Source organism: Aquarana catesbeiana, linkage group LG03 (assembly GCF_042186555.1).
Source record: "Aquarana catesbeiana isolate 2022-GZ linkage group LG03, ASM4218655v1, whole genome shotgun sequence".
Lineage (NCBI taxonomy): Eukaryota > Metazoa > Chordata > Amphibia > Anura > Ranidae > Aquarana > Aquarana catesbeiana.
In genome coordinates this window covers 535,442,786-535,462,099 of record NC_133326.1, presented here as the reverse complement: position 1 = coordinate 535,462,099, position 19,314 = coordinate 535,442,786, and the positions used below count along the sequence as shown (strand labels likewise).

General features: G+C 43.0%; 1 long non-coding RNA gene across 1 annotated transcript; it reads right to left on the bottom strand.

The window, feature by feature from the left end:
• Nucleotides 1-763: 763 nt before the first annotated feature.
• LOC141134628 (uncharacterized) lies at nt 764-2,901 on the bottom strand. Its single transcript, XR_012243246.1, has 2 exons — nt 2,664-2,901; nt 764-949 (listed from the first exon to the last, which is right to left on the bottom strand). It is a non-coding gene; the product is annotated as an uncharacterized lncRNA (long non-coding RNA).
• Between the last annotated feature and the right edge of the window lie 16,413 nt (nt 2,902-19,314).

Genomic DNA, 19,314 nt, shown 5'->3' with positions numbered 1-19,314 from the left:
AAAGTGATTACAGCCGTCAGTCAGCATTTAATGTCGTTCCGTCTCCCCGTATGACTTCTCGACCAGCAGCGCCATCATTCTTACATAAAGGGGACTCGTCAATTTCTGACACTTACCTTTAGTGATGAGAATAGATTATTTTATTCCGCCGGATATACTTAATCGTTTTGACCTTTACTCAGTTGTCATTATCCATCTTTGTAATACGCCATCCATCATTTCTCCATCTTACCATCATTGCTTGGAGAGTAAAATAAGTTTTTGCCTTAATAAAACTTTGTGAAGTCTGTGAGGATAATGCTAATTTCCCAAGTTCTTTCAGAGGAAGTAGAGGTGACTCTAATGTCCATGAGCCACAGACACACAAATACTACTTTGGAGATAAAATCTGAGCAAATTTGAGAGACTCAACGCTGGGATGTTGGTGGAGGTCACCCCCACAAAACCACTAATTAGTCTAGGCTCCAGGACTTCTCTGAAACTTCTCTTTATCCCTAGATCTTCATCCAGCACTCACCAACTCTTCAAGCCTTTGTATATACCCAGTCACTCTGCCTACTACTCATCAACCACTCATCAACTCATCCAACCACTCACAATCCCATCATCCCATCATGTAATTTCTCATGGTCCAGGACTTTTCCAGGACAGCTGCTTTTCATCCTTGCAACTCCATCTGCCATTCACCAAACCTCCAAATACCTTATCACCCCTAATCACTCCCTTCCATCTTCTTTACCAGAAAATAACCTTTCTGAACAAATGTGCGTGGTTTATTTATTGTTGGCTGTGGATGGAGACATTTTAGGTAATGTATAAAATATTGAGTCTACAATTTGACAGGAATGGATTATGATGGTTGTTGTTAGAAATAACTGCCAAATGACAAGAGAATGCTACTTTGTTCATCTTTCCAGAGGGTACAGCAATTTGGGACCGGAGACAGAACCTGAAATAAACATTAAGGAAATAAATAGACACACAGCCTATATTAAATGGTATGAATTTGCCACGGCCTGTTTACTCTTGGTATTTACAACATATATAATAAGTATTGCGTTAAATAGCAAATCAAATGCTATTAAGTAATAATTTAAATTACCAAACCAATTGTTTAACCCATAACCTAGTTCAGCCATTAAAGCTCAAACTAAATAATAATAAATAACAAAAAACTGCCCCCTTCTGTTAGTGATGCACCAAATGGGTTTTTTGGTGCCGAAACCGATACCGAAAATAAATATTCCTTGATCCCGAAAACCGAAACCGATACCGAAACAGCACTGATACCGAAAGTGACTGTTTTTAAAAAATATTTTTATACAGGAGAAGGTCAGAGACTACAGACATAGTACAGGAGATGGTCAGAGACTGCAGACATAATACAGGAGATGATCAGAGACTGCAGACATAATACAGGAGATGATCAGAGACTGCAGACATAGTACAGGAGATGGTCATAGACTGCAGACATACTACAGGAGATGGTCAGAGACTGCAGACATAATACAAGAGATGATCAGAGACTGCAGACATAGTACAGGAGATGATCAGAGACTGCAGACATAGTACAGGAGATGGTCAGAGACTGCAGACATACTACAGGAGATGGTCAGAGACTGCAGACATAATACAAGAGATGATCAGAGACTGCAGACATAGTACAGGAGATGATCAGAGACTGCAGACATAGTACAGGAGATGGTCAGAGACTGCAGACAATGACATAGTACAGGAGATGGTCAGAGACTGCAGACAATGACATAGTACAGGAGATGGTCAGAGACTGCAGACATATTACAGGAGATGATCAGAGACTGCAGACATATTACAGGAGATGGTCAGAGACTGCAGACATAGTACAGGAGATGGTCAGAGACTGCAGACATACTACAGGAGATGGTCAGAGACTGCAGACATAGTACAGGAGATGGTCAGAGACTGCAGACATAGTACAGGAGATGGTCAGAGACTGCAGACATAGTACAGGAGATGATCAGAGATTGCAGACATAGTACAGGAGATGATCAGAGACTGCAGACATAGTACAGGAGATGATCAGAGACTGCAGACATAGTACAGGAGATGATCAGAGACTGCAGACATAGTACAGGAGATGGTCAGAGACTGCAAACATACTACAGGAGATGGTCAGAGACTGCACACATACTACAGGAGATGGTCAGAGACTGCACACATGGTACAGAAGATCAATGCAGCCTCACAAGTGCCCATCATATGCAGCCTGCCAGTGACCAGCAACCTACCAGTGCCCATCATTTGCAGCCTGCCTGTGTCTCACCAGTGCCCAGCAGCCTACCAGTGCCTCACCAGTGCCCAGTTAACTACCGGTGCCCATCATTTGCAGCCTGCCTGTGCCTCACCAGTGCCCAGCAGCCTACCAGTGCCCCACCAGTGCCCATCATTTGCAGCCTGCCTGTGCCTCACCAGTGCCCAGCAGCCTACCAGTGCCCAGCAACCTACCAGTGCCCATCATTTGCAGCCTGCCTGTGTCTCACCAGTGCATATAAACATATACATATAAAACACACACACACACAAGTGCACACACACACATATAAACATACACACATATAAAAACACACATGCATACAAACATATATAGACAGCCTTTTTAAAAATTGGCAGCTGCAGCTCTGTACCTTCAATCTCCATGCCGGGTACTGCACTGTAGGGAGAAGCAGAGAGCACAGCACACACTGCTAGACACCTCTCCCTTACTTTCACTTTCAGAGTAAACAGCGTGACCGAGCTCCTGCACAGCCGATTTACACATCAGCTAAGGATCCTTATGCAGCCACCGCTCGGGGAGAGAGGGACATTACACAGAGACCCCACAGGCCGCCTGCAGCATGGACGAGGAGGGAGGGGAGGGGAGAAGGAGAGAGTAAGGACAGGCGCTCCAGAATGACACCCCCGTGATGGGTGGCACCAGGGGCGGGGTCCCGCCCGCCCTGCCCCATTTTCGCGCCATTATTGGCAAGAATTCTCTTTCGGCTTTTTGCCGCAAGGGCCATTTTCGGCAGATATGTTTCGGTGGCCGAAATTTCGGTGCATCCCTACCTTCTGTAGAAGGGACTAAAACCCACACATACAAAGACCGCGACAGATGGGCGGGAGGGAAGGGTGCTTCTTCTTAACCGTCTCTGCCACTTCTAACAGCTAACATCTCTCTTTCTTCCCTTTATAGGTTCTTCAGATCACCTGACCAACATATGAATGTTCCTGAGGGATAGGACATGTGACAGGTTAGTAACCAATCAATTTAAAATAAATAATAAATAAAATAAATAATAAATTCAAATGGTCACTCAGAGTCTGTCCCTGATCCAATATGTAGGTTCCCCCTCCTTCCATTCCCAGAGAGTGCTACCATCTTTGCAAAGAGTTTTACCATCTTGCCAGAAAGTGTTGCCACATCACAAGAAGGTGCTGTTGCAGTTTGGTTGAGTGTACCATGTTCCCATGTTACTATGCCATCCTGACTCTGCAGGCAGACCTGAGATTTCCTGCATCTTTGCTGTACTGTATACACCACTTTTCAGATTCAGATTTACAGTTCAGCAGACTCCACACACTAGCCAGCCTCCTGTCTGCTCTAACAGCTGCACACTGGTGATGCCGCCCCTCCCCTGAGCTCTGTCCATCCCATGAGCAACCACAAGTAACCCCTTCATTCACTCTATATAGTATAATAATGTAATGCAGAGAGACCATCAGACAATTTTATTATGGGGGTTCTAGGAAAGGGGACCTTTTTTTATCAGTGCCTGAATAAAGAACTGTCTGTGTTGCAGTAGCCAGTTAGATTCCAGTTGACATTTCATTGGTGCAGTATTGAAAGTGACCAGAAAATCTAATGGGTTATTGTGAGCAACACATACAGTTTTTCTTTCAGCTTTTTAAATAGCCGAATTCCAGTGTTTTGCCTTTAAAGTTCAAAGTTTAAACTACATCTTTACTACATTGCACTTTCTAACCCCCTGTATGCAGGACCTCTTAGGCGCCTACTCGCTTCTTCCTGGCAGTGTTGGCCTTCTCCACTGAAACTCTAGGAGTACAGAACCATTTATGTCTTTCGAGGAAAGAAGAGAAGAGAAGACTCTGTTCAGCCGCATAGCCAATAAAATCACCTTTATTTAGACATATTCAAGAAAGACTCTCCACACTGCATTCAAGGGAACATAGCACTACAGCTAACGAATTTCATGCCAACATCATTGCTTAGCCAAGCATTGATGCTTGCGCTAAACACGTTAGCTGGGGTGCTATATTCCCTTCAATGTAGTGTGGAAAGTCTTTCTTGAATACGTATAAAGGTGATTTTATGGGATGTGTGGCCAACCAAATTCTTCTCTTCTACTGTCCAGCCTGTGATGAACAGGGCTAGCACTTGCTAGCGTGCAGTAGAGGTGATACAGGTGAAAACCAACCTAGACCGGTGATTATCTTCTAAGTCTTTGAGGAGTTGCTGCACAGACACAGCACAAGACTAGAAGTAAGTAGTCACCTGCATGAGGAGGCGGGGGCTGAGGAGTTTGACTTTTGATTACTTTTATGTACATATGCAGTTGTACATTAAACTGAACCTTTATATTCCCCAAACGTGACTTTTCGGATACCTTTATAATCTCCTCATCTAGCTTTTTCATACACTCTCCTCTTTTTACCCAAACAGCAGCAGTCTAACCAGACAAACCAGCTCTATTACTTATATGCAAATTTTGACTTTTGTAAAAGTCGGCAGCTAAACCCTCACCTCCTTCCCTAACCACTTCTCCTGGTCACTGACCATTTCTAGACGGCAGTGACACATGACTGTTACAGGAAGGCCTGAGGTATCTGATGTCTGCTCTGTGCATGACAACAAGACTTTGCCTTCTTTATGCTGTACCAAGACTTACCCAATTTTGGAATTTGTGCATCTCAGGGGCAGAATGGGGTGGAGTTTGCTTATAGCCTCGTCTATAAGCTGAAAAGCTCACATAAGGCATCAGTTTCTGTAATCATTGGCAAAGGAAATGATTCATTTAAAGAGTATCTCCACCCAAAACAGATATTTTCTGTTTGTATGGTTGCTGGCTAATTGATCCCCACACTGGTGAGACCTCTCTACCTTATACCTATATGTGGATGGCGCAGTCAGTGCATTAATGGCAGCATGTTGGGTGGAGCAGAAGACACAACTAAGCCTCCGGCTCCTCCCATCCAAAGAGAGAAACTAACACTCTCTGATAAACAGCTCCACTGTCATACACAGCAAATCCTAAACATGAACCGACCAATGCACATATCATCACACCGGTTCATTTCCCTCAGTGATAACTCTTATATCTCTCTGCACAGCAGTTGATGTTCTGATGCCTGATGAATCACAGTCTGATGTCTTCCTGGTCAGTCTTGAAATAGACTTGTTGTCATATATTTACCAATCAATAATACAATGGCTGAGATTCATCCTGCAGAGCAGCTGTATAAATTCATCCTCTTTACGCTGTCATGTCTGCTCAGCCCACTAAATGGTGTACTGGCCTCAATTTCAGATGTGATGATCGGCCTGTCTGTTCTGCTCTATTCATCATCATAAACACAAATCAACCTGCAATCAAAGCTTGTTTTCTATTATCGCCTCATCGCGGATGATAATAGATGACGCGGGAAGGTGACTGCGCGGCGGTAAATGAGAACAAAGTGCGCTCATCGCGGCACACAAGGACAGTAAATAACAATACAGATGATTGTAGCACTCACATCTGTACTGCCATAAACGGCAAACATTTCCCTGACTGATAGAAAGGTCAACGTCTGTCCATAAGATGCGGATTTATTATAACTGCGTATATATTGAATGCAGACCCAAATGGTGAATGAAATAAGATCATTATTTGCGCAAAACTCCATAAACAGCAAAATAGCGGAAGGGTCAGGACTGAATCTGGTATGGATTATGTCAAATCTGCTAGACTTCCCTGCAGAGGTCAATCAACTGTCTTCCGGGACATCAAACTTCACATTTTTATTATTTCGGGTCACCTAGATTGGTTTTCCAATACTTCTATGTCAGTCTATAACAGTCTCAGTACTGAGAATGTATTTTGGGCCCTTCCAAACCCCTAATCTGCAAGACATACTTGGAAAGTGATTGGTCCCACTATCAGACAACTCCATTGGTTTGTCAAACAAAGCAAATCCCATATAGTATCCCCTGGGGGAGAGATACCTGCTGTGTGGCAGATTGTTGGAGGCAATTTGGAGTTCAACAAACAGACAAGTACAAGAGCTCAGAGCGAACATAGAATTCCCAATAAAGGCTGATTGATCTGTAGTGTGAGCATTATAAAATTCCTTTACAAGGAAATATACAGTGCCTTGAAAAAGTATCCATACCCCTTGAAATTTTCCACATTTTGTCATGTTACAACCAAAAACGTAAATGTATTTTATTTGGATTTTATGTGATAGACCAACACAAAGCGGCACATAATTGTGAAGTAGAAGAAAATGATAAATGTTTTTCAGACTTTTTTTACCAATAAATATATGAAAAGTGTGGCGTGCATTTTTGTATTCAACCCCCTTTACTCTGATACCCCTAACTAAAATCTAGTGGAAACAATTGCCTTCAGAAGTCATCTAATTAGTAAATAGAGTCAATCTATGTGTAAATTAACCTCAGTATAAATACAGCTGTTCTGTAAAGCCCTCAGAGGTTTGTTATAGAACTTTAGAGAACAGACAGCATCATGAAGGCCAAGGAACACACCAGACAGGTCAGGGATGAAGTTGTGGAGAAGTTTAAAGCAGGGTTAGGTTACAAAAAAATATAAGTTTTGAACATCTCATGGAGCACTGTTCAATCCATCATCCGAAAATGGAAAGAGTATGGCACATCTGCAAAACTACCAAGACATGGCTGTCCACCTAAACTGACAGGCCGGGCAAGGAGAACATTAAAGCAGAGTGGAGTTCCACCCAAAAATGGAACTTCCGCTTTAAGGGAAGGTGACCCCCTGACATGCCACATGTGGCATGTCATTTTTTTTTTGGGGAGGGAGAGGAAACCTTCTTTTTAGAGGGTTTCAACTCCCACTTCCTCCTGGGGCACCACAGGGCCGGAAGTAAGTTCACCTTTTCCCCGTCCCTCTCAGCAATCATCTGGGATATGTCACAGGTCCCAGATGATTGCCCGGCCAGTCACAACACGCAGCTGGGCTCGCGCATGCGCAGTGCATGCCCGGCGGTGAAGCCACAGCCGTGTGCCCACAGTGACAATGCCGGGACCGCAGAGAGGAGGTGGAGACAAGCGGGGCTTCGTTCCCCCGCATCGCTGGATCCTGGGACAGTTAAGTGTTCGATTATTAAAAGTCAGCAGCTTCAGTATTTGTAGCTGCTGACTTTAATTTTTTTTTTGTTGGAACTCCACTTTAATTAGAGAAGCAGCCAAGAGGCACATGGTAACTCTGTAGGAGCTGCAGAGATCCACAGCTCAGGTGGAAGAATCTGTCCACAGGACAACGATTAGTCGTGCACGCCACAAATTTGGCCTTTATGGAAGAGTGGCAAGAAGAAAGCCATTGTTGAAAGAAAGTCATAAAAAGTCCCTTTGCAGTTTGCGGGAAGCCATGTGGGGGACACAGCAAACATGTGGAAGAAGGTGTTCTGGTCAGATGAGACCAAAATTTAACTTTTTGGCCTTAAATTTAAAACAGAAAACTAACACTCCACATCACCCTGAACACACCATCCCCACTGTGAAACATGGTGGTGCAAGCATCATGTTGTGGGGATGCTTTCTTCAGCAGGCACAGGGAAGCTGGTTAGAGTTGATGGGAAGATGGATGGAGCCAAATATAGGGCAATCTAAAGCCACGTACACACAAGCGGAATGTCCGACAGAAAAAGTCAGACGGAAGCTTTTCATCGTCTATTCCGATCGTGTGCCTTTTTTTTTTTGAAAATTCTGACGGACCTAGAAATAGAACATGTTCTAAATATTTCCGACGGAACCCATTCCTATCGGGAAAACCGCTCATCTGTATGCTATTCCAACGGACCAAAAACGGCGCTTTCTCTGAAGCAAGTACGAGACAGAAGCTATTGGCTACTGGCTATTGAACTTCCTTTTTCTAGTCCCGTCGTACATGCTGTACGTCACCGCGTTCTGGACGGTCGGACTTTGGTTTGACCGTGTGTAGGCAGGTCCAGACCTAAATCCAATTGAGAGTCTTAAGACTTAAAAATTGCTCTTCACAGAGTCTCCCCATCCAGTCTGACAGAGCTTGAGCTATTTTGCAAAGAAGAATGGGCAAAAATGTCACTCTCTAGATGTGCAAAGCTGGTAGAGACATCCCCAAAAAGACTTGCAGATGTCATTGCAGCGAAAGGTGGTTCTACAAAGTATTGACTCAGGGGGGCTGAATACACATGCACGCCATACTTTTCACATATTTATTTGTAAAAAAAATTTGAAACCCATTTATCATTTTACTTCCACTTCACAATTGTGTGCCACTTTGTGTGTGTTGACAAAATCTGGAAAATGTCAAGAGTTATCAATACATTTTCAAGGCACTGTATACAGGCATGTTTTACTGACAGGCAGGAGATGTGACACAAGTGATTCACTACTGCGAATGAGGGATGACATCATTACTGTACAAATCCAAGTGACATCACATCATTAGCTCTCCATAGTATCAGTGCAGGCTGTGCCAGAGTGTGATTACTCCAATGGACAGGAAGGCCTATCAGAAACCTATTTTCCCTCTCCTCTTGTCTGTTGATAACATGCAGTTGTTTGTAGGCTAAGACTTATGCCGTGTACACACAATTGGAATTTCAACCCGCAAAAGACAGATGAGATTTTCTCGTCAGAAAATGCACGTGTGTATTCTCCATTGGTCTTTTGCTGGACGGATTCCAGCCAGCAAAAGATTGAGAGCATGCTCTTAATTTTCTGGTCGGGAAAAGTTCCTATCCGAAAATGCGATCGTCTGTGGCAATTCCGACGCGCAAAATCCCTACGCATGCTCGGAAGCATTGAACTTCATTTTCTCAGCTCGTCGTAGTGTTGTACGTCACCGCGTTCTTGACCGTCGCAATTTCAGCGAACTTTTGCGTGACCGTGTGTATGCAAGGCAAACTTGAGCGGAATCCCGTCGGAAAAGCCATAAGATCTTTTTCCGACGAGAAAACCAATTGTATGTACGCAGCATAAGAGAAATGAAGAGAAACAGGTGAATATTAGAAAAATGTAATAACTAGTAACATTGCCACAGGTGTATGCTCGAATGAACAGCTGCTACTCCAAAAATTGTGAAAAAAACAATTAGTGAACTGTGTACAGTGATAAGAATGGCGCTAATCCACACACAAAAAAAGTTACAATCTGAAATGATGAATATTACAAATTATAACATGTGTATATATGGCTTTTAAACCAATTGTACAACATTTGCATGTGTACATATATATGTGTTAAACCAATTCTATACGCAATATCTATAAAATGCTAGTGCATAATATAGACTTTATGCAACATACTATAAAGTTGCTGAGATAAGATGCAGAAAAGATTAAAAAAATGTGCAACGATGAATATCAAAGTTAAAAAAAAAATATACAAAAAATATAAAATATGCCAAATGAGTAAACAGTCTTTCCTTATGTGATTAACACAAAAAATGCAAAACGCAAACTTCACCACTATGTGAATCCTTCACAGCTTTCTCTCAATTGGAATCACCAGATGAATGATTGGATATATCCACTGGAGGAACACACTCTCCACAAATGGTCATCAATCACAGTTTTTCTCTCAACGTTTACAGCATATCATGGGAAAGACAAAGAAAAGGAAAGGAGGGTTCCATAGCGTAAAAAATATCTCACAGGGTTTTTTAACAAGCCTGTGAGATATTTTTTACACTATGGAAGCCTCATTCCCCTTTCTTTGTCTTTCCCACGATATGCTGTAATCGTTGAGAGAAAAACTGTGATCGCTGACCATTTGTGGAGAGTGTGTTCCTCCAGTTTATATCCAATCAGGTAGAAGGTACCAGAGTATCAAAACCCGGACTGTCAGACAGCTCAACAGTTCCTCAACTCCAATCCTCTTTGAAAGCTCTTCTACAACCTATATAATGTGACCAGGAACGTCTCACTTCCCCTCGTTTTTACTCTTGAATGTGCACTAGAAACTTTTATAAGCACTTGCTGCTTCAAAGTTCCCAGATGTGTATAGGTTTATCATTTTTTTTAATTTTTATTTTTATAAGTTCTTCGCTGTGTTTTATTCTTCGTATATTTATAATTATGTTTAATTCGTATGTAGCACTGTGGCTCTGTGAGATACGACATTTAGTTCTGCCGTATCTCCTCACGTGTAGTAGAATGACAATAGGGCTTGACTTGACTACACTTGATAACTCAGCACACAGCTATTCATCTCTAAACCGCTGGCAACAAAAGTGAGTACACCCTAAGTGAAAATGTCCGAATTGGGCCCAATTAGCCACCCCCCCCCCACCGGTGTCATGTGACTCGTTAGTGTTACAAGGTCTCAGGTGTGAATGGGGAGCAGGTGCGTTAAATTTGGTGTTATCTCTCTCACTCTCTCATGCTGGTCACTGGAAATTCAACATGGCACCTCATGGCAAAGAACTCTCTGAGGATCTGAAAAAAATAATTGTTGCTCCACATAAAGATGGCCTAGGCCAGTGATGGCGAACCTTGGCACCCCAGATGTTTTGGAACTACATTTCCCATGATGCTCCACTACACTGCAGAGTGGTATTTGGTTCAGATGGTGTCAAGTGTGTGTGGCGGCAACCAGGCGAGGAGGAGTACAAAGACAAGTGTGTCTTGCCTACAGACAAGGTTGGTGACGGGAATGTCATGGACTGGGGCTGCATGAGTGCTGCCAGTACTGGGGAGCTACAATTCATTGAGGGAATCATGAATGCCAATATGTACAGCATGTCTCCAGACCTAAACCCTATTGAGCATCTGTGGGGTATCCTCAAACGGAAGGTGGAGGAGTGCAAGGTCTCTAACATCCACCAGCTCCGCGATGTCGTCATGGAGGAGTGGAAGAGGATTCCAGTGGCAACCTGTGAAGCTCTGGTGAACTCCATGCCCAAGAGGGTTAAGGCAGTGCTGGAAAATAATGGTGGCCACACAAAATATTGACGCTTTTGGCCCAATTTGGACATTTTCACTTGGGTGTGTACTCACTTTTGTTGCCAGCGGTTTAGCCATTAATGGCTGTGTGTTGAGTTATTTTGAGGGGACAGCAAATTTACACTATTATACAAGCTGTACACTCACTACTTTACATTGTAGCAAAGTGTAATTTCTTCAGTGTTGTCACATGAAAAGATAGAATAAAATATTTACAAAAATGTGAGGGATGTACTCACTTTTGTGAGATACTGTATATATATCTCCCCTCCCCCATTTATATACCATCCCCTCCCCATCTATATACCATCAACTCTGTATATTTACCTCCCCCGCCTATATATCGTCACCTCTGTATATTTACAGTACCTCCCCATCTGTTTACCATCACCATTCACAATCGACCAATCAAACACAGGCATTCTTTCAAACAGGAGGGGTTATACAACAACCAATAAACAATGACTAGGGGAATCTTATGGCCGTGTCTGGGCATGGGCAGCGTGAATGATTTTTTGCCCGCTATCTCTGTAAGCTATCATCCTCAGCTAGACAATGGAAGCCGCATGGCTGGTCTCAGAATCATGGACGCTGTCCGACCATAACGCACCCAAAGACTCCAGTTTTTACCGTTTGTGTGAATCCTTATTCTGCTTTGTTTAGAGAACAAAGCATACCCGGATTATACTACCGTCTAGTGTGGGTGGGAAATTATCTGCAGGTGCACGCCACGGCCTCCCCAAATGTGTTGATCAGGCACACAGGGGTAACACGAGCGTACATCCGCTAAACCGATAATTTCTTTGCAGAGCGAACACATTCACCCAGACGATCATTCTGTGCATTGCACAGGGGCCCTTCGCTGGTGGACATATCCCCACTCTGCAAACACTTCTCTACATCCCCAGGGAGCTTTTCACTACCAAACGGATCTCAACCAGCGTCAGTCTACCCCAGTCAGCTCTTTCGAGCGGGTTGCAGGAGTACTAACACTGGGAGACACTATAACAATACATATTAAATACATCTTCAAAAAATGTCTACAACAGTACAACCCCAGTACTTCTCTCCAGACTTAGGGTATGTAGCACATTCAATCCTGGACCAAAAAAAAAAAAAAGGATGACAAGTGTCAAGCCGCTGCAGTGGCCAGACCGTGCGTACAGCCCCAGTACTCCTTTCCAGACTTAGGGTATGTAGCACACTCAATCCTAGACCAAAAAAAAAGTATGATAAGTGTCAAGCCGCTAGCCAGGCCATGTGTACAGCCCCAGTATTCTTTTCCAGACGTGTGTAGCACACTCAATCCTAGACCAAAAAAAAAAGATGACCAGTATTAAACCGCTGCGGTGGCCAGGCCGTGCGTACAACCCCAGTACTTCTTTCTAGACTTAGGGTATGTAGCACACTTAATCCTGGACCAAAAAAAGAGTATGACAAGTGTCAAGCCACTGCGGTGGCGAGGGCATGCGTAACAACCACAGTACTCCTTTCCAGACTTAGGGTATGTAGTACACTCAATACTGGACCAAAGAAAAAGGGTGACAAGTGTCAAGCCACTATGGTGGCCAGGCTGTTCGTACAACCCCACTACTCCTTTACAGACTTAGGGTATGTAGCACACTCGATCCTGGAGTAAAAAAATAAAAAGGGTGACAAGTGTCAAGCCGCTGCGGTGGCCAGGCCATGGATACAACCCCAGTACTCCTTTCCAGACATAGGGTATGTAGCACACTCAATCCTGGAGTAAAAAAGGAAAAAGGATCACAAGTTTCAAGCCGCTGCAGTGGCCAGGCCGTGCGTACAACCCCAGTACTCCTTTCCAGACTTAGGGTATGTAGCATACTCAATCGTAGACCAAAAAAAAGTATGACAAGTGTCAAGCCGCTGCAGTGGCCAGGCCGTGCGTATAACCCAAGTACTCCTTTCCAGACTTAGGGTATGTAGCACAAACAATCCTGGACCACAAAAAAGGATGACAAGTGTCAAGCCACTGCAGTGGCCAGGCCACGCGTACAACCCCAGTACTCCTTTCCAGACTTAGGGTATGTAGCACACTCAATCCTGGAGTAAAAAAGAAAAAAAAACAAAAAAAGGATGACAAGTGTCAAGCCACTGCGGTGGCCAGGCCGTGCGTACAACCTCAGTACTCCTTCCCAGTACACACGATCGCACATTCCGACAAAAAATCCATGTTTTTTTTCCGACGGATGTTGGCTCAAACTTGTCTTGCATACACACGGTCACACAAAGTTGGTCGGAATTTGCGAACGTCAAGAACGCGGTGACGTACAACACGTACAACAGCACTCGAAAGTGGAAATTCAATACCAAGTGCACCACCCTTTGGGCTCCTTCTGCTAATCTCGTGTTAGTAGAAGTTTGGTGACAGACGATTCGCGCTTTTCAGCCTCGTGCTTTTCCGATCGTTACTGCTCTTCTTCAGTTTGTGCTTGTGGGTTTGTATTTCTATTACGTATTTGATTAATATTGCCTACTTGTCCGCTCGTTTCTGATTTTCACCTCCGGCATTACTGTTTTTCATTGCTTTCTGTTAGTTCGTTCTGACCAGCCAACCGTTTTGAAGCCATGAGGAACCTCACCCCGGACCAGAGGGTTTATTACTACCACCTGGCCAGTGCCAGAAGAGTGGTGGAGAACGCTTTCGGGATAATGGCCAGCCGGTTCGGCCTATTCCTTACGCCAATCAACATAGCGGAATATAAACTTAACCATATAATGCTTGCATGCTGCATTCTCCAGAACTATTTAAGGAGAAATTCAATTAACTATGTGGCCTCAGTTGGGCCTGAGGCCGGACTTCAACAAGAAACCCTGACGGCACTTGAAGCTGACCGTCCTGGCTTGCCCCCTCAAAGCACCCGCGAAGTAAGACAGAAGCATGTTGAGTACTTTGCGGGTAGGGGGGCCATTCATATGCCAGAAACTGTTTAAGAAACATTTTATCAAAACATTTTTAACTTAATCTGAAACAAAATTTCCTTTGATTTACTGCCTGGCTTTCTTTTAGCTGTCTCATAGGTTCACCAATGTTTTTTTCTTTTTGGACATTTTCTTCAATAGTTCAAATGTAATTTATTTGATACATGAGGTGACAATCTCTTCTTCAGTGAAATATTATTATGTTGTGGGTCTGCTACACACACCTTGTTTTTGTTGTTAATGTATGTAATGCATTACTGAGAAAAATATTCATCATTTTCAGCACCATGAATGAATTTTGTGGAGTCACGAAAATGGCGTGATTGTGGCAAATTATAAAGCACTGTGGGTGTTATTTACTAAATGAAAATCCACTTTGCACTCCAAGTGCACTACAAAAGTGCACTTGAAATTGCACTGAAACTGCACTTGTAGTGCAAACTGGATTTGCCTTTAGTAAATAATCCCCATGGTCACTGTAAAAACCAACTTACTTCAAAAATTGCTATTAAGCATTGAAAGAAGAAGTCACACATTTTTGAGTAGAAAACATTTTACTCAAAGCACATTCACATGTGCGTTAGAAAAGGGTTTTTGAACAAACCAACATCTTTGGTGTATAACTTTTTTTCACATTGTAAATATCCTTTTTTTGGTTAAACAGGCATGTTTCTATGCATAACATACACAACTCAGAAACTTACAAAGTTCAACTTTGATAAAGTGAAAGCAATATCAGACATGAGTATTTCCAAACTGTGTTGATATTGCCTTCATCAGATGGGGTGATGTCACCCCTGTGAAAGCCAAATTTTTAAGATGCATACAAATTGTGATTCAAACTGGAGATTTCCCTCTGATCCCATGCCTAATGTCAACATGTGCTAGCTCCCATCATGGGGGATCAATGAACGTGTTTAGGGGGTGAAACCCCTTCCTCTCACCTACTTGAGTTGCGAGGAAGGGGTTGCACCCACAAAATGCGTACATTAATATCCCGTGATGGCATATGGCACATGTTGACACACTGTGTGCAGATTCTAAATTTGGCTTTTAAAATACTTTAAAACGTTTTTTTAAATCAAAAATACACGAGAAAAAAGTACAATTTTTGTGTGTTTTATATTGTGCCTAAAACATCAATGATGCTCTTCATTTTTTGTTGAACATCATTGATGTTTTCCTTTATATTTTCTAAATCACGATTGCACCCCATTCTCTCCCCGATGAGGATCTGGGCACTTTCACTTTTGAAATGAGTTTCTTCTTCCACAACATCCACATCACCTAAACTAAAAAAACACACCATGTATTATAAATATGCAGGCATACATCTATTACCTGAAGCTGTGGTCTCAGACACTCACCTGTTGTGGTGACAATTTCGCCCACAACAGGTGCACTGGCTATTGAACTTCATTTTTCTCGGCTCATCGTACGTGTTGTACGTCACCGCGTTCTTGACGTTCGGAATTTCCGACAAGATTTGTGTGACCGTGTGTATGCAAGACAAGTTTGAGCCAACATCCGTCAGAAAAAATCCATGGATTTTGTTGTCAGAATGTCCGTTCGTGTGTACGGGGCATTACACGTTTGGTCAATTATGTCCCTTTGTTTACATTTAGCTGCCACTCGCTGAGGGGAAGTTATGAAATCGGATGTATCGATGGGTTCTTTCTTTCATGTTTCAGTGGACGCTAATAATTGTGATTGACAAGGATCTGCATCAATGTGACTGGGGATGGATTTACATAATAATATTTTTGAAGTGGGCTTCTATATTATGATAAACCATCCAACTGCAGACTCCCACAACTGTCCTTATCAACATGGTCTCTGCTGGCAAGGTAACTTCCCCACGTTGAGGGCATGTGGTCTGGTATGGTTCTTGCTCCCCCTTTATAGTCAGCCAGGCTTCATGCTCAGAAAAGGGTCTAGTATACATTTTGGGAGGGCGTTGTGCTTTTTTTCCTGTATTTAGTATTGGGTTCTCCCTTCAAAATCCATCCATAGAGTGTCTGATATAGAATTCTGAGGGACCCAATGCCATTTTTTTGTGAGGTCCCCCTACAAGTATACGGTTCTTGTATGTATTTTACAGGGAACCCCACATCATTTTTCGTGTGGTTCCCATTAACATCTATACCAGACCCTCATCTAGAATAAAAGAATCCTCAGCTACTTTGTTTACAAATGGAATGAAGCAGCCCGGAGCTGTCATTTACCACAATTTAAATGTAATTTTTTTTCTTTATAAATGTCAGGTTTACTGTAGTAGGTTGTATACATCACACATACAGTATCTCTCAAAAGTGAGTACACCCCTCACATTTTTGTAAATATTTTATTATACTGTATCTTTTCATGTGACAATACTGAAAAAAATGACACTTTGCTACAATGTAAAGTAGTGAGTGTACAGCTTGTATAACAGTGTAAATTTGCTGTCCCCTCAAAATAACTAAACACACAGCCATTAATGTCTAAACCGCTGGCAACAAAAGTGAGTACACCCCTAAGTGAAAATGTCCAAATTGGGCCCAAAGTGTCAATATTTTGTGTAACCACCGTTATTTTCCAACACTGCCTTAACCCTCTTGGGCATGGAGTTCACCAGAGCTTCACAGGTTGCCACTGGAGTCCTCTTCCACTCCTTCATGACGACATCACAGAGCTGGTGGATGTTAGAGACCTTGCGCTCCTCCATCTTCCGTTTGAGGATGCCCCACAGATGCTCAATAGGGTTTAGGTCTGGATATATGCGTGGCCAGTCCATCACCTTTACCCTCAGCTTCTTTAGCAAGGCAGTGGTTGTCCGGGAGGTGTGTTTGAGGTCGTTATCATATTAAAATACTGCCCATGCGGCCCAGTCTCTGAAGGAAGGGGATCATGCTCTGCTACAGTATGTCACAGTACATGTTGGCATTCATGGTTCCCTCAGTGAACTGTAGCTCCCCAGTGCCGGCAGCACTCATGCAGCACCAGACCATGACACTCCCACCACCATGCTTGACTGTAGGCAAGACACACTTTTCTTTGTACTCCTCACCTGGTCGCCGCCACACACACACACAAACTGTTTGCGAGCTTTCTTGTGCATCATCTTTAGAAGAGCCTTCCTTCTGGGACGACAACCAGGCAGACCAATTTGATGTAGTGTGCGGCGTATGGTCTGAGCACTGACATGCTGACCCCCCCACCCCTTCAACCTCTGCAGCAATGCTGGCAGCACTCATACGTCTATTTCCCAAAGACAACCTCTGGATATGACGTTGAGTACGTGCACTCAATTTCTTTGGTCGACCATGGCGAGGCGTGTTCTGAGTGGAACCTGTCCTGTTAAACCACTGTATGGTCTTGGCCACCCTGCTGCAGCTCAGTTTCAGGGTCTTGGCAACCTTCTTATAGCCTTTATGTAGAGCAACAATTCTTTTTTTCAGATCCTCAGATAGTTATTTGCCATGAGGTACCATGTTGAACTTCCAGTGACCAATATGAGAGAGTAAGATCGATAACACCAAATGTAACACACCTGCTCCCCATTCACACCTGAGACCTTGTAACACTAATGAGTCACATGACGGAGAGAAAATGGCTAATTGGGCCCAATTTGGACATTTTCACTTAGGGGTGTACTCACTTTTGTTGCCAGCGGTTTAGATATTAATGGCTGTGAGTTGCGTTATTTTGAGGGGACAGCAAATTTACACTGTTATTATACAAGCTGTACACTCACTACTTTACATTGTAGCAAAGTGTGATCTCTTCAGTAGTGTCACATGAAAAGATATAATAAAATATTTACAAAAATGTGAGGGGTGTACTCACTTGTGCGAGATACTGTATGCACCATTTTACAAGCAGGTTGGGGGCATCCCCCAGACATTGTTATTTAATGAAAATGTGTGTTTTTGTTGTTTCACTTTAAGTATTATTAGAATCGCAGCTCCCTGCCAGAATTTTTGTCATTTTTTCGTTTTGTTTTGATATATGCCCCATTTCTAAATTTTTGCTCCGATTGAATCCAGTGGGGTTCAGATTCAGCATCCGAACTTCGCTAATGTTTAGTGGACCTGCCTCAAACCAAAATAAGGTAAATTTAGCTCATCGATAATCATAAGATGTGTTATGCCAAGGTGACATGAAAATTATAACAGGCTGTCACTGCAAAGAGCAAAAGGTAGAACAATGATGGGAGCCAGTGCCTGCTCTCTGTACAGGTGGTCCTCTGCGATCTGTGTGGTCTCCTCCATACTGTATGTGTGTATGTACAAACCTCCACCAGTAGACATTTCAGAGTCAGCAGCCACTCAAGGCTCACAAATTACACGGACATGAGTCTTCCAGTTAGTGGTGTTCTGTTTTGTGGATCTCCCTGTCAGTCTTGATCTCCTGTAATTTTAGTAAGGAACAGGTGGCACCCCATCACGGACAAAATGAGACTATTGTAAATGTTGGCAAATTAATTGGCAGACAACTGTCACATCCTCATTCATATACAATCCTGGAGACAGTGAAGATGCACTAATGTGAAGGGACACGATTCCTCTTCCTGGACCAGATTTTCCTAATTGTCTGTTCATATTAATTAGAAGAATAGATGTTGTTTATTAAGACAACTGGAATGAAATAACAAGAACCAGTAAAATCTCAGACTCTGGATACAGTCACTGCAACCCTGAAACCAGGATCAGGACAATTCTCAAAACAGACAAGCTGTGTGCAGGCCACATCACTTCTTACTGTTGTCAAGACCTCAGCACTGTAAGAGCTGAAAGGACTGATATATCGGCACTAGTAAAGGAAGAACACAGTTTTAGGGATGAAAGCCAAACTGAACCTTCAGTTTAAAGCTGCTAAATACATTCCAGGTGCATCTAAATAAAATGTGTGCAAAATCTTATAGATTGTTTTCTTTAGAACCACAGCCCAAGTTGAAAAGCCTATACCCTGCCAGCATGCTAAAGAGAAGAACCCTTGCTCTTTGTGTGGAAGCAGTGGTCTCTCTGCAGAGGCCAAACATCCCCTGCTGAGACACAGCTCAAGCTCTCCAATTTGCAAAGCACATGCTCCCCTCTTTTCTACTCAGGCTGTGGCTACTTTCTAAAGAAAACAAACAGTACAGTTTTACACATCTTTTGATTTTGGACACCAGGAATGTATTTGGCC